The 16,167-nt window shown below is 43.6% G+C and overlaps 1 pseudogene; it reads left to right on the plus strand.

Moving 5' to 3' along the window:
- Positions 1-4,699: 4,699 nt before the first annotated feature.
- On the plus strand, positions 4,700-16,089 carry LOC114624077 (annotated as a pseudogene).
- The last annotated feature ends 78 nt before the right edge of the window (positions 16,090-16,167 follow it).

Raw genomic sequence — 16,167 nt, forward strand, 5'->3', positions numbered from 1 at the left:
AAAGAGCCCTGGGGGATATATTCATGAACTAGAGAAAAATCACAAGGTGAGGTGAACAAGCTTGAGGGCAGGCAGAAGTAACTGAGTTATCAAGGGCCAGAAAGAATTCTCAGAAAGTGGAACCAGAGAAGGGCACTTGGGACCAAGACCATGGTCTTCACTGGACCTCCATAAGTCTGGAGATCTCTCCACACACAAATTCTCAGGATGTTCATATACAGCAACCCTGAAGACTTCAGATTGGTGACCTAGTGACACTTAGTATCATTTGGTGACACTCAGGCCATTATAAGTGGGAGAGAAGAACAAATAAGAGCACCAGCAGCTCTGGCATGCTTGAGAAGAGACCACTGCTCAGGTCTCCCATGTGGCCCAAACATTGCCCAGGACAGGTTATCTTGAGTTCCTAGGTGCACCACTGAGGTCTTCTAACACAGAGGGCAGTCTGAGCTGAATGACACATATATGTCCAGCAGAGTGGTTATGTTTACAAGTTTGTCTTTTCTAAGTCTTCCAGGATATTTGCCCATGTTTCTTTGAGGAAGAGTGGGCAAGGATGAACAAATCACAGAAGAATGTCTACAATATTATGAAAAAGAAATTACACTAGAATGCTTAATCTAGTTAACAGGAAATTGTGGTTCAGACAAACCTGGGTGTCTCCCAGTTCCTTTTCATGCTATGGCTTCTCACCTGTAGCGGGTCCCCTCTTCCCACCCTCCTTTACTTCAGAGGGAAATGTCAAAGATGCAGTTGTTGAGCATACTACTCTTCTGTTTGGGGCAGGGCTGGGTGAAGAGATCAACCACCCCAGGACTTGAATCTGCAGCCCCCAATTTCCTCTTCCGCTAGCCTTTGTTAAATACATTCTGTGATGGCTATTCTGAAATAAAAGGTCTAAAACAGCCAAATCAGTTGGAAAGATTTTAGATTAGATAAGCTATGCGTCACCGAGGAGAAGGCAATGGAAAAGTGTCTATTAATACACAAGAGGTCCTATTAGGATGAGGAAAATGATTGCAAAGAGAGGATGCTGAAGCTTTTAGAACATCATGAATACAGTAAAAATATCACAGAAATGTACTTAGACACTCAAGTGGTGGAAGTTTGTTAAATTTGCCTATAAAAATATAATTGGATTCACCATCAGATCTAGAGATCCTATATTAAGCATTTTCCATTAAATTATAATGCCTTACATCAGACGGCAGAACTATCTTATGTAGATACTGTTAGTCAAAGTGCCATTCCTGTGACTCTTTTTCATAGAATTTAATGATAGCGTTTCTCTTCACTAAAATATGAGGTCTTCGTGATGTGAATGAAAAATTTGCCTCCAGAGTTGCTAATCCTGTTGCCATGGCTTCCAATATGTCGAGATGGATACTGTCTAATTCCTGTTCATTACTTTCATCTATTGTTTGTTAAATTTATAAAAACTTTATCATAAAAAATTCTGCAGATGAAGAAAACACAATTTAAAGTTGATTTTAATATACTATTTTAGTTGTTTTTATTTTAAGATTATACTATTATAGTATTTATTATATATTATTATATATATTATAGATACTATATATTATAGTATTTTCCTGTTCCCCCTCCCTCCTACCAAATCATCCCATGTATACCTTCCTTTCTCTCTTTCAAATTCATGCCCACTTTTGTTTACTAATTATTGTTAAATGAGTATATGCACATGTATATACACATATATTTCTAAACTCAACAGCCTTGGTGTGTATAATGATTCTTGTATGTTGGGGATTGGTTCTAATGCTTTGATTTAATCGGGAATCTGTATGCCCAAACACTAAAGGTTCACAACTGGGTTTTGATTGATTAATAAAGATGCCAGTGGCTAAAGGCTAGGCGGACACTTAGATTTGCGCAGGCTTGAATGCTGGAGAGAGGAGCATAGAGGAGGATCACCATGTTTCAGAGGGAGACAGGTCAAATTTAGAGCTGCAGAAGGAAAATTGTCCGAAATATATGTGAGAAGGAATGTGCCCCCCCCAAAGGGCTACCCAGAAGCATCTTGGGCAGCAAAGACTAGGGAGCACCCAGAAGGAACAGGGCAGCAAAGATAGATAAGAGATTTAAGAGGGTGTTGAGTCAGGAGTACTGGAGGGAAATCTATGATAGCCGGGCAGAGGATTAGAACTGCCCAGCCTTTGAGCTAGCCAAGGCATTTCAAAAATAAGCTAGTGTGTGTGTGTGTGTGTGTGTGTGTGTGTGTGTGTATGTGTGGCTGGAAGCTCACAACTCACCAGGAGCACAGTTGTATGTGTGTTTTCAGCACTGACCATTTGGTATCGGATACCAATTGGTGTGTTCTTCCATGGGGAAGACTATTTCTCCCACATTTCATCATCCCTTCTTTGCCTTTGCTATTCTAAATAATTCCTTGTGAATTTCATAGCATTTATTTTGATTATATTCGCTCTTCTTCCTAACTCCTCTGAAATCTTCTTTTTCTCTGAATGACCAATCAAGTCCAATTTGTGCTGCCATATACCTCACGAATATAGGACTATTCACTGGATTGTAGTCAATCTGCCAGAGGCGACACTCTTGAAAAAAGCTAACTCTTCCTCCCTCCGAAGCCATAAACTGCTTGTGACGCATCTCCTCTTCTGTGCTCTAATGGTGACTAGCATCATCTTGTACAGGTCGTACGCACTCAAACTCTGCTGCTATGAGTTCAAAAGTGCAGCAGTCCTGTCTTGTGTATAGGACACTGTATTCCTCTGATCCTCCCTGTCTTCTGTCTCTTACAAGCTTTCTATCCCCTCTTCTGCCCTGAGTCCAGGTGCCATAATCTCTCTTTCTCTATCTCTTTACACACACACACACACACACACACACACACACACACACACACACACACTCGCACATGCACACGCACATGCACACGCACACACACACATGAATATGATGTGGCTAAACAGACATCTATTCTGCACTGTGGTCAGTTGTGTGTGCTTCTGTATCAGCCAACATCCATTGCACAAAGAAACTTTCCTGATGAACAGTCAGATGCTATACTAAGCTATGGATACAAAGATATCAGTTTAAAGGGCAGTTCCATACTAAGGCCTTTAATCAAAATAATCATCTTGGGTCCATTCCCTGAGCTTGTAAGCTCTCCAGCAATGTGTGCCTGGTCTGACTTACACTACCACGTGTTTTCTCAGCCGGCGTAGTTTTGTGGTTAGAGTCATAGTAACAAAGACCAGCACAAATGAGAGAAATTCTTGGCTCGAGCAGCAGCTTCACCAGCTCTGTAATCAGTAGCCCAGACTATGGGAAGGTGTCCACGTCTTCAATGCTCTCTGAGTTCAGATGATGGCTTCTCTAGGCCTTCTCCTACAGAGCTTCCTGATGCTTGCTTGCATTTTAACACCCATTCCCCAAGCAGGATAGACCAGAAGGTCTCTGCTCTGTGAATGGTCCACTCCCCTGACTGGAAATGACAGGACTTTTTCTCTGCTGAACCCTGCCTCTGTGATCTCCTTCAGGATGTTGTCTACACTTGAGAACTACCTGCTCCACAGTCCCAGCCCAGAGAAATCCTCAGAAGTACCTGATTGTTTATGAATTTGGAGATTCCACGGTTCCAAATTCCAGCCACATTTAGAGGGTTAAGGGATCTCTGAGTTGGAGGGCAGTGAGGGTACAATTGAAGAGTGAATGCAAAGAATGAATCATGGGGGAAAGTACTCAATATCATGATTGCACCATTTAAATGTCCTTTACATCTGAGTGTATTGAGGCATGTATACAATCTCAGGTCTCTGTACGATCACGGCACCTAGACCTTTCTACAATACAGAAAGAGACACAGTCTCAGAACCTAAAGCCAAATAAGAAACAACAGGAAAGAAAGAGGGGGCTGGAGAGATGTCTCAATACTTAATGGCCCTTGCTGGTTTTTTTTTTTAGGGAGCCTGAGTTCAGTTGCCAGCACCCAGAGTGGGGTGCTCACTAACACCTGTAACTCCAGCTATAGGGAATCTGACACAATTCTCTGCCTTCCTTAGGCATGACTAGGGAAGCTGAATGAATGAATGATAGCTCAGGATTGGTGACCATCAACTTGTCTTGTTGCAAGCAAGCCTGGTACCTGTGACACCTTGCCCAATTCCACCTGAGGTGTTCTCACCAGCATCTTGTGTGATACCACCTCTGGCACGAGGTTCTTTGATACCTAGATCACTATGTCTCCTTTCTCTCTTCCCCGTCCCCTGCTGCATTCCTCTGCACACCCCGTCATGGTGCATGTGGTACTGTCTCCTTCATCCTAGTCACCCTTCACTTCCTGTCCACGGATGCACCGCCAGCTTCCGTGTGCAGCCTTGCATTTATTTCATAGAATACCTGCCTTTCCCAGAGCCTGTGGGTTCCTCCAGCGCTTTTCTTTGCCTAGTCTTCTCTGCTCCACACTCGTAATTACATCTCTTCTGCTTGCGCAAATGACAGTCTATTAAGACTATAAAGGCAAACATTGTAGCCCTGGAAACACGGCTGGCTTAGGCCAGTCCTTTCCCATTTAAACACCCGTGTTCCTTTTCATTTATGTGCAAATAATGAAATCCTTTTTTCAACTGTAATGAACACATGAAGAAAATGCGAGAGCCGTATCTGGAAATGTTTGCCTTTCAAACTACACGTAGAGAATTTTTTTCAACATCCTGTCATGGGGCGATGGGCTCACCAAATTCTGCCCCTCCCTGAGGATATGAAGACAGTGAAGTTTCCAGCAGGTGAAGCTAATGCAGCTCTGCACTACTGCAAGCAACCCCATTTGAATTCACTGGGTCCTTCCAATACAAATCAACACGTAATAGAAGACAGACTAGTGGTGATGAGAAAGGGCATCGGCGTGAGTGGGAATCAGGAGAGGGTAATTGGAGCCGGCTGTGCTGGTGCACGTCTTTAATCTCAGCACTTGAGAGGCAGAGACAGGCCTATGAGATCAAGGCCAGCCTGGTCTAAAGAGTGAGCTCCAGGACAGCCAGGGCTATTACGTAGAGATTCTATCTTGAAAAACAAACATGCAAAACTAAGAAAAATGAAAAGAAAAAAAAGATGGTAGTTGGGATCTATACATGATCAAATTAATTGTAACATACATATATATGATCAAAATACATTATGTATTTCTATAAAATGTCATAATGAAATATATTTTAATATTACCATTAGAAAAAATACAGGGATGTTCTTTTTAATATGCCACAGAAGAGACTTGCTTCAGTGTTAAAAAGATGCCAAAGAACACAGGATGGGAAGGAAATTCCTCCAGATGAGAGCCCGGTGCATGAGCTCAGGATGTGCGCAGAAACACTTGCACACTCATCGAAAGCAGATCTTTGGGATGGGCAATGGGAAGGCACCAGGTGACAGGAAAGCATGGACACACGCCATTCCGGCTTCCCTCTTCTGTTGCATACTGTAGCCTAGATACATGGCATGGACCTGGACAAGTCCAGGCCTCTCTTGATGAAGAACCCACTAACAGCTGAGAGGTAGAATAGGATTTTACAATTCCACTGTGACTTGAACTTCTCCTGAAAGACATGTGACACTGGACAACTCTTCTACATACTCTGCGTTTTCCTTCTTTGGTCCACATAACGCAACACAATGCAACTGAATGGTCATCATCTCCTCTTTCCAATGATGGATGAAGTGGCAGATCTCTGCCAGAGGATTGAAGCATCAGGCACTACCACACCTGATGCTATAGCTGCAAGTGGTTTTTGGTCAACATTCACTCACCCTCACATACACACACACACATACACACACACACACACACAAACATGCACGCACACACACATACACACACAAATAATGTAACTAAAATGAGTATCAATGTTCTACTGAGTAAGGCATATCCCTAATGCCTTCCCTACACCTGTCTTAGGAATCATGTGTCCTGCATCATTCTCTTCAGGGAAGCACACTGTCCTTCTCTTACCCATATATGAGTCCCGAGAAGAATCTTGTTTGTTTCAACACATTTTCCTCTGTAATTATACACATATACACAAGTTAACATTTTGATGATCTGTCACCTGCCATGTTCCACTAGAAAGGTGTCAGAGCATATCCCTCTCCTACTATCTGATCAACACATGCCTCCTCTCTTGTCCCTCGTAGGTGACAGGTTCAAATTCTGTGCTATAGGACACTGACGTTGCTTTATTACACATCCCATTCTCTTTTCATGAGAGCCCAGGGTTGAGTGTGGACAGACATACTTTTCTATGAAGATCAAAAGTTACTTTAATCCTCTCATCTTTCCGTTTTTGAAGTAAGTAGTCCTGTCTGGTTCTATAGATGAAATCCAGGACCTCCTGCATTCCAGACAAGTGCTCCACCACTGAGCTACACTGAAGGTGTAGTCAGCATTTCATCACTGACAGACAGCTGCCTGAGAGAAATAAAGAAAGAAAGTTGACTTTGGGCTCACAGTTTCAGCGGGTTCCATCGATGGATGCTTGTTCCATATGCTTTGTGCAGAACATCATGGGGCAGAAGCATGTAGGCGAGGCTGTTCCTCACTTTTTAGAGGGTAACGACATCTAAACAAGGACTACAGGAAGGAAGACTCCAAGGCAAGAAACAATCCCAAGTACATGGCTCAAAAGAGCAAATTGTTCAAAAAAATCTCTGCCTCCCACGTAATCACCTCCAACACTATCAGACTTTATCTATGATTCCTCAAGGGACCCATTCAGAGATTAGATCAGAAATCTTATGACATCATCCGCTTTGAAAATGCCCTTACACAGTGACCCAAAGTGTAACCTTTACTAATGTCCTAGACTTTTCTAAAATAATTAGGTAGACTATTAAAATGAATAGTTACAACCAGGCATAATGGCACATACGTTTAATCCCAGCATGTGGGAAGTAGAGGTGGGCAGACCTTTGGGTGTTTAAGGTCAGCCTGGTCTGCATAGTGAGTTCCAGGATAACAGGCAGAGCGATATAGGGAGACCCTGTCTTGAAAAATGTTAGTAGTCACATACAAGCTTGTGTTGTTAATGTTGCTTTCAAATGGAATCTTATTAAGTCACCTAGGATGGCAAAACACTTGCTATCCTCCTTTATGAACATCCAAGTTGTTCGGATCATAGCTGCTCCTGGACCACTGTGAACAGTTTTCTCATTGGCATGCCCATTTGTTCACTCACCCAGGTTCGAACTGTGTAGCCCAGTCTAGTTTGGAACTCACTTTATAGCCTAGATTGCACCAGAATTGTGTTTGTGTCCCAGCTTCCAGAGTACTGGGGTTACAAGAGAAGGCTACCTTACCTGACTCTGAATGCATTTCTAATTGTACCCAGGTCCCTGGTACAGAATGTAGGGACAAATACAGGGATGAATTAGGAAGGACAGTGAAGCTTTCATAGACACATCTCACACGTCACTCATAGATGGAGTCATCACAATCTACACGACTCAGATGGGTTCACAAGGACATATCTCTGATGAACTGAACCAGGGACCTGTGGGAAAGGAAGAGATAGCAGAGATCTCTGTCTCTGCATTATGCGAGGATGCAAAGATGATGCAGAAATTCAGGACTTGGGAGGGACTTCTCCGATTCCCTGCTTCAGTTCACTTCTGCCAGAAATGTCTCCAAACATCCTCATTGGAGTGTCCCTGCTTAGATTCCCTGACATGTTGAAGGGGATGGGGCTCACCTGATCTCATGGTAGGGGGCAGGTAGAGAAAATGGGGAAGCATGAATGTCCCTGTGTGCGTATTAGGTGAGTGGAAAACCTCAGATGAGTCTTTCCACACCATCTCACTTTAGATGGCCTCTCTATTATTCTCTTACTGTATAACAGACTCCTTGGTCCTGGAGGTTCTGGACATTTTGTCATCTCTGCATGCTGCCTTCCAATAGAAGCACTGGGATTTCAGGCCCTCTCACCATGTATCCAGCTTTTACATAGGTTGTGAGGATTCAGACTGAAGACCTACGTATTGCATGACAAGTCCTTTCCCACCGAGTCACCTACCTCTCCTGTGTCTCATCCCTTGACATCCTGGTTGTGACATTTCACAGGATTGAGGATGTTCATGTTTAGTTGTAAGCTTCTATATGAGGCATCAAGCCACAGTTTAAGAAGCTGTGTGTGGATGGAGAGATGGCTAAGGGCATCATGCTACTCTTCCAGAGAACCAGAAGCTTCCAGAAGCCACATCAGATGGCTAACGACTGACTGTAAACTCCATCTTGGGGGAGGGGCACACCCCACGACCTCTTTGGGCGCATGCACTCATGTGCAGACACCTGTATATCAGCAGATGGGCGTACACATATTAAAAAATCAATTGTTTCAAAAAAAAAGGCAGCTGTGTAATGTGCCTGATATGGCATTATCTCTATAGTTAATACTAAAAGAGAAGGAAATGAAAGGTTTCAGGAAATTGATTTTCTGCCTAAAAGCACTAGGTGAAATCTGGTTGGAAGCCTGGCACTGTTGTACGCTTCTGTATCCAGTTCCATGCTTGGGAGTCTGAGACGGAAGCATCACCGGAGCTCAGGAGCTTCAGGCCAGCCTGAATAGCAGAGCAACACTCACCTTCCCCCCCAACTGTTCCCGCTAAATAAAATTTACTTAATTATGAAAAAACATTAATATTTGTTTAGTTTTCAAAGCAAGGAATACGTAGGAATGCACAGGAAAACAGTATTTTGAGAACCTGAAGTCTAGCTCTCTTTCCCAGCCAAGACTGTGTTCCTGGAGAATATCTATGTATATTGTGCCCCCTGCTGGACACATTCTTGTTTGCAGTCACCTCACAGCCAGCACAGAAAGGCTCAGGACAATGTAGAGAACAAGGTCAGGAACTCATGTGTGCCCTCTAGGTGCTGACTAGAAGCAGGCAGAACCTGCAGAGGTGCCCCTGAGACAAACTGAACCCAGCTATTTGGAACCACTTGGCACCCACGCTTTAGCCTCCAGAGACACCACCACACGCTTGTCTCAGTTCTCTGAAACATCACCATCTTTTGGAACAGTGAAACTGTCCCTGGAGGATAAAGATTCCAACGATCACCCACAACAGTCCTGCCGAGGGCCCAGCTGCCTGAGTCTCCTGTGTTCTCTGTCTGCTGTGGCTCCCATAGCTGCCTCAGCTGCCCAGACAAACGAGCAAACTGTTTAGAAAGGTGATCGGACTGGAGAATTTGGGAGGGGAGGCCAGACGGACGAAGTGGGAGAAGGAAGATAGAAGAGTGGAGTAATACAACTTGATTTACTCAAAAAAAACAAATGGAAAAAATCAGACTTTCTGAGGTCGAGCAGCAAGAACATACATCAGTTGTTCATGTTTAGAGGAACACTACCATCTAGATTGCTTTGTTTTACTTTGAGGCACTCAGTAGCGTCCCAGCCACCAGGCCCAGGCATGAGCATGGATTTCATCCTTCAAGGGTAGTGGGCTTGTTGGATTGGCCTGGCCTGGAGTGCCCTTCTAGTGACCAGTGTCACTCACCCTTTTAATACGTCACATCTGCAAGAGGGTCAGGCCACAAGGCTGAACTGTCATCTCTAAATTTAGGCCCCTGATGCTGAAGACTATTGTTCCTGGGAAAAGAAGGGCTGAGCCCAAGTGAGCAGAGCTGTTTCAGCTGTTCTGATAGTTACTTCATTATTGCCGTGACAAATCACCATTGACAAAGCCAACTCTTAGAAGATTTGTTTGGCTTATGGTTCCAGAGAGATAAGAGTGTGCTGTGGCAGGCAGAGAAACAGAGGAACTAGCAGCAGCTCTGGGAGCTGCAGTAGAAGCTAAGGTCATCCACCTTAAACCCTAAGCACCAAAGAAGGAGAGGGAAGGGAGGGGGAGGGGAAGAAGCAGGGGAGAGGGAAATGGGAATTACGTGAGGTTTTGGAACCTATAGTAACATATTTCTTGTAGCAAGATCATACCTCTCAAACTTACCTAGATGGCAGCACCACTTGAGGGTCAACTATCTGAATCTATGAGTGCTGTCTCCTTTAAGCCACCACAGGCTCAGATGGTGGTAAATTGGGCTCTTTACTCTCCTTCCTTTCAGAGCCTTTGCAGCTCAGGCTGGATGCTTTCATATCCACTTTCATCAGAGAGTATGGCTCCGCCATTTCCCCAGAAACATCTCTTCGAGTGGAGAATCTAATTCTGTGTTATTAATGTGGCCTAGTATGAGGAGATTGAATGCACTAGGAACAAATCCACAGTATGCCAATATCAAATTCTCTGGGGGAGGCAGCACTACAACAAAAAAGATAGAGCTATTACAGGATTTGGTGAAAGATGAAATTGATGTGAAATTGAAATGACCTCTGCTCTGTTACATCCGCTCGGATCACACTGTTCCTCCGTGTTTGTATTTTGCTAAGAGCATGGCTGTATGCCTCTGACTATAATGCGGTATTTCTGAAGTTTGGAATCCTGGCTAGAATAGGCTGGGTTTTGCTTTTTGTGGGTGTTCTTCGGTACATTACAGATTTAGCAGCATCTCTGAGCTCTTTTCACTTGATATTAGTGAATATGTCCCATCTCGATTTTGATAAGAAGGTACAAGAGCAGGGCTGCAGATGAATACATTCTGACTGAGAACCCTTTTAATCATTTACTGATACTGATAGCAAATATGCAATGAAAGCTCTCGCTGAATATTTCCTGTGCTCACTTTTCTATGTTTCAGAAAAACATGTGACTGTAATGAGCACACTGAAATGACAAATTTGTGTCTGAAGAGACGTCTCAAGCTGCAAAGACTACATGCAGAAGCCACGTGGCTGCTCACAACCACTTATAACTCTGGCTGTGGGACATTAAAAGCTTTCTTTTAGACTCCACCAGCTCCTTCACATATGTAGTGCACACACACTCATTCAGGCTTATATACTGTGATGGTTTGTATATGCTTGGCACAGGGAGTGGCAGTATTTAGAAGTGTGGCCTTGTTGGAATAGTTGTGTCACTGTGGATGTGGGCTTTAAGGCCCTCATCCTAGCTGCCTGGAAATCAGTATTCTGCTAGCAGCCTTCAGATGAAGATGTAGAACTCTCAGCAGCTCCTGCACCATGCCTGCCTGGATGCTGCCATGTTCCTGCCTGGATGATAATGGACTGAACCTCTGAACCTGTAAACCAGCCCCAATTAAATGTAGTCCTTATAACAGTTGCCTTGGTCATGATGTCTGTTCATAGCAGTAAAACCCTAATTAAGACATATAACATATAATTACACATTAAATGAGTAAATAACCTTTTTTAAAAAATTAGCAATTTGTGTAATAAAGTGGAAGTCCATTGCTGAAAAGAAAATGATGTCCAGGTAATTTGTCATTATAAGTATTTCCGTGTATTCCCACATGTCATACATCGTCTTTTGGCTTCGTGGGAGAAACTTCTTTTCTTGCATTGGGCAGTAAATACTGTAAAGATCTTAACTGGTCACAGTATTGAGAATAAGGGACTGTTCAATGTTCCCTCCTGATTGGGATGTCATTTCACCCCTCTTATGGGTTGAGGAACATTATGGATGAGGGAGAAGAAAAGATATGAGAGGTAGAGGAAAAGGTGCAGTCACATGGATGAAAGGCTCTAAGGCAGGACAGTGTCAGCACCCTCTAGAACTCTAAGAAGTTGTGATTTTCTGGATGTGATGAAGCCTTTGCTACCTTGCCGTGAAGGAGTTAAAAATGTATGAGGCCTCAGTGAGTGAACTCTGAGGATTTTTAGACAGCTAACAGTTGCTGGGGGCGGGGGGTGCTCAAGAGACCTCAGTGGGCACTAAGCATCTGTAGAGACCCTAATTAAATTCATGCATTGACCTACTAAAAAAAAAAAGAATATGAAACTTGAAGACACAGTGTTTTGGAAGTATAGGAGGATCAGCAGGAGTGAGAACGAGACAGGGAATCCCAGACCTGCACTTCACTCCTGGGCCAGAGCTCAGCCTGCCTCCCAGGATGCCTGCTGCCACCCGGGATAATTAATCCCCTGCCTGCTGGGACCCCAATAAGCCTAGCAGCTGAGAGGTCTATCCTACCCCCTCTGCTCCCCACTCCCTCATCTTCCAAATCACACTTCTTCCTGCAATCCTGGATCTGGACGCCACTCCCCAGGTCACAGCTCAGCCTGCTTACCTGGAGGCCTGCTGCCACCCAAGACAGCCAGAGACCTTCTGCCATAAGGGATTACCAGCTCTATCTGCTGTCCCAGAGGTCTGCTACCACAAGAGCCTAGCAAGGCAGCCAACACCAAGAGACAACCAGATGGCTAAACACCATCACAAGAATACAATCAACAACAGCCAGGGCAATATGGCACCATCAGAACCTAGCTCTCCCATTACAGCAAGCCTTGGATATTCTTTTTTTTTTTTTTTTTGGATTCATTAAAGGTAGGTTTACTAGAAAAACTTGAACAAAGCAAAAGTGCACTGTCACCAGACAGATAGGCAACACGCTGGAGGAGGAGCGCTGCATGGAGGCTTTTGCATTTGAGGTTTTGATTAGGGTTTTTCCCTTGGAATGGGAGCTGACTTTCAACTCCTGAATCACAGTGCTCTTCCAGATGCACAACAAGAGTTTTTAAGCCTTGAGGGTCAACCTTGGACTATCATGGCACCATTCTTCCTAATGGAACGATTAATGGGATGTTAACACTTACGGGTTGCTCATTGCAGACAATTTTTGTTTTAAACAGCCATGACCATCAAATACTTCACTTACTGCTCAGGCAAAATCTCTGACATGCAACTTAAGGACAGAAGAATTTGTTCTGGCTTACAGTTCATCAGGATTTCTACATTGTGGCTAGGAAGTCACACCAATGGATGGTGAGACCCTGAAAGAGAAAGCATGCCAGTAGGTGGGGAAGGGACAGAAGAAGGAGCTGAGACAGCTGACACTGTATAGTCAGGAAGCAGACAGAAATGAAGGCCGTTTACTTTCTTTTTCATACATTACAGGAACCCAGCATATGAAATGGTCTCTATGTCTGGGGTGGGTCTTCCCATTTTCTTAGGCATGCCTGGAGACTCAGCTCCTGCATGAGTCCAGATCTTATGAACCTCACAGTCCGTGCCAACAAAACAGTTTCAGGACCAGCTTTTAGTCATTTTCAAACTGTTGTTCTAGGCGACTTTTTTTTTTGAGCTTCTGCATGATACCTATACATCATTGTTAGGAGTTACCTGTGTAGTGTCCCCCAAGAGTCTCATGTTTTGAAGGCTTGGGCTTCAATGAAACAGTGTCAGAGGTGGGACTTCTGGGAAATGACTAGCTGTTGCACGAAATATTTAAAAAGCATCCCACGCTAATGTTGGCTAGGCATTGGTTAGCAGCCTCGGTCTGTCTCCAGCTCAGTGGACAGGCTGACACCACATTCTTTCCTTTTAATCAGGGCCTGTCTCACACATGCTGGCTCTGCCTCTCTGGAGCTCCAAAATCACTCTCTCCACCTGGCTTGTTAAGTTTCCAGGGCTGGCTGTCGCCACACATGCCCTGCGTTTCCAAATTCCCACGGCTGGCTACTGCCATGCCATGGCTGCGCTTTCAAATTCATGTGTCTGGCTGGGCTGCAGTCTTGCACACCATGCTCTGCTGCCATACCTTTCTCTGGAACCCAGCTGAGTCGCCCCATGAAGGAAAACAACACCACACAACCTTAGTTTAGAATCAACAGGTAACACAATTGCTGAGTGCAGAACCTAGCATCCTAATTTTGTAAACTAATCTATATTAAAAATCCTCCGGTGACAGATCCTAGTGGATCCGCCACTTAAACTGACAGCCTCCAGCTACCTACATTGTGCCTGCATGCTCTGAGCTGTCTTGGATATTCTAACACACATAAAGAGCAAGACAATGACTTTAAATCTCATCTTATGAAGATAATTGATAGAGGCCTCTAAAGGGGAAATAAATTCCTTAAAAAGATATAGAGGTGAATACAATCAAACAGGTGAAGGACATGAATAAAACTGTTTAAGACCTGAAAATGGAAATAGAAGCAATAAAGAAAACACAAATGGAGGCAATCTTGGAGATAGAAAACCTAGGGAAGAGAACAGGAACAGACACAAGCATCTGCAACAGAATACAAGAGATGGAAGAGAGAATCTCAGGCATAGAAGATACTGTAGAAGAAACTGATGCCTCAGTCATAGAAAATGCCAAATCTAAAAAGTTTCTAACACAAAACATCCAGGAAATTTGGGACACTATGAAAAAACCAAACCTCAGAATAATAGGAATAGCAGAAGATTCCCAGATTAAAGGCCAGAAAATATCTTCAACAAAATCATAGAAAATTTCCCCAACCTAAAGAAAGAGATGACTATAAACGCACAGGAAACTTATAGAACGCTAATCAGATTAGACCAAAAAAAGAAAATCCTCCTGCCACATAAATGTGGCATAATCAAAACACTAAATATACATAAGAAAGTAAGAATATTAAAAGCTGTAGGGGGAGAAGGCCAAGTAACATGCAAAGGCAGATCTATCAGAATTACACCAGACTTCTCAACACAGACTCTAAAAGCCAGAAGATCTTGGACAGATGTCTTGCAGACCCTGTGAGACCACAGATGTCAGCCGAGGCTAATATACCCAGCAAAATTTGCAATCACAATAGGTGGAGAAACCAAAATATTCCAAGACAAAACCAAATTTAAACAATATCTTTCTACTAATCCAGCCCTACAGAGGATATTAAAAGGAAAACTCCAACACCCAAGGAAAGTAACTATACCCAAGAAACCACAAGAAATTAATAGTTTCACAGCAAATCTAAAAGAAGAGAAACACAGACACAGACACAGACACACACACACACACACACACACACACACACACTAAAACTACAAACATCAAAACAGCAGAAACCAACAATCATTGGTCATTAATATCTCTCAACATCAATATCAAATAATCAAACTCACAACTGAAATCAGTCAATTAGAAACAAAGAGAATAATACAAAGAATCAACAAAACCAAGAGCTGCTTCTTTGAGAAACTCAAAGACAGACAAACCCTTAGCCAGACTAACCAAGGAGACAGAGAGTAAGTATTCAAGAAAAAAAAAAAACCAAACTCACAAGTGAAAAGGGAGACGCAAAAGACACTGAGGAAATTCAAAGAATCATTAGGTCTTACTTCAAAAGACTGCTCCACAAAACTGGGCAATCTAAACAAAATGGATGCTTTTTCTAGACAGAAACCACTAACCAAAGCTAAATCAAGATCAGGTAAGCTATCTGAATAGTTCTATAACCCCCCAAGGAAATAAAGCAGTTATTAAACGTCTCCAAATCTCTCCTACAAGCAATTCCCCGCCATAGCTGCTCCCGCCGCCACCGCCTCCGAGAACAAGGCTGTGCCTCCCACATACGCTGATCTTGGCAAGTCCGCTAAGGATGTCTTCACCACGGGCTACGGCTTTGGCTTAATAAAACTTGATTTGAAAACGAAGTCCGAGAATGGACTGGAATTTACCAGCTCAGGCTCTGCCTACACGGAGACCACCAAAGTGAACGCAGTTTGGAAACCAAGTACAGACGGACTGAATATGGGCTAACATTTACAGAGACGTGGAACACAGACAACACCCTGGGCTCCGAGATCACTGTGGAAGACAGGCTTGCTCATGGGCTGAAGCTGACCTTTGGTTCATTTTTCCTCTCCTAACACTGGGGAGAAAATGCTAAAATCAAAACAGGGTACAAGAGGGAGCATATCAACCCGGGTGGTGATGTGGACTTTAATATAGGTAGACACTCAATCGGGGACACTCTGGTGCTTGGCTAGGAGGGTTGGCTGGATGGCTACCAGATGAATTTTGAGACCTTGAAGTCCCGGGTAACCCAGAGTAACTTTGGAATTGGCTACAAGACAGATGAATTCCACCTTCATACTAATGTGAACGATGGGACAGAGTTTGGTGGCTCCATTTACCGGAAGGTGAAGAAGTTGGAGGCTGCTGTCAATCTCACCTGGACTGCAGGAAACAGTAACATTGATTTTGGAATAACAGGCAAGAACCAAGTGAATCTCTGAGTGACCCCTGAGCTCATAACAAGGTCTGAAGAAGAATCAGACCTGCCAACTTGGTCTGCCACTTGGGAAAATTTGGGT

This window comes from Grammomys surdaster, unplaced genomic scaffold, assembly GCF_004785775.1.
Source record: "Grammomys surdaster isolate TR1022 unplaced genomic scaffold, NIH_TR_1.0 204, whole genome shotgun sequence".
NCBI lineage: Eukaryota > Metazoa > Chordata > Mammalia > Rodentia > Muridae > Grammomys > Grammomys surdaster.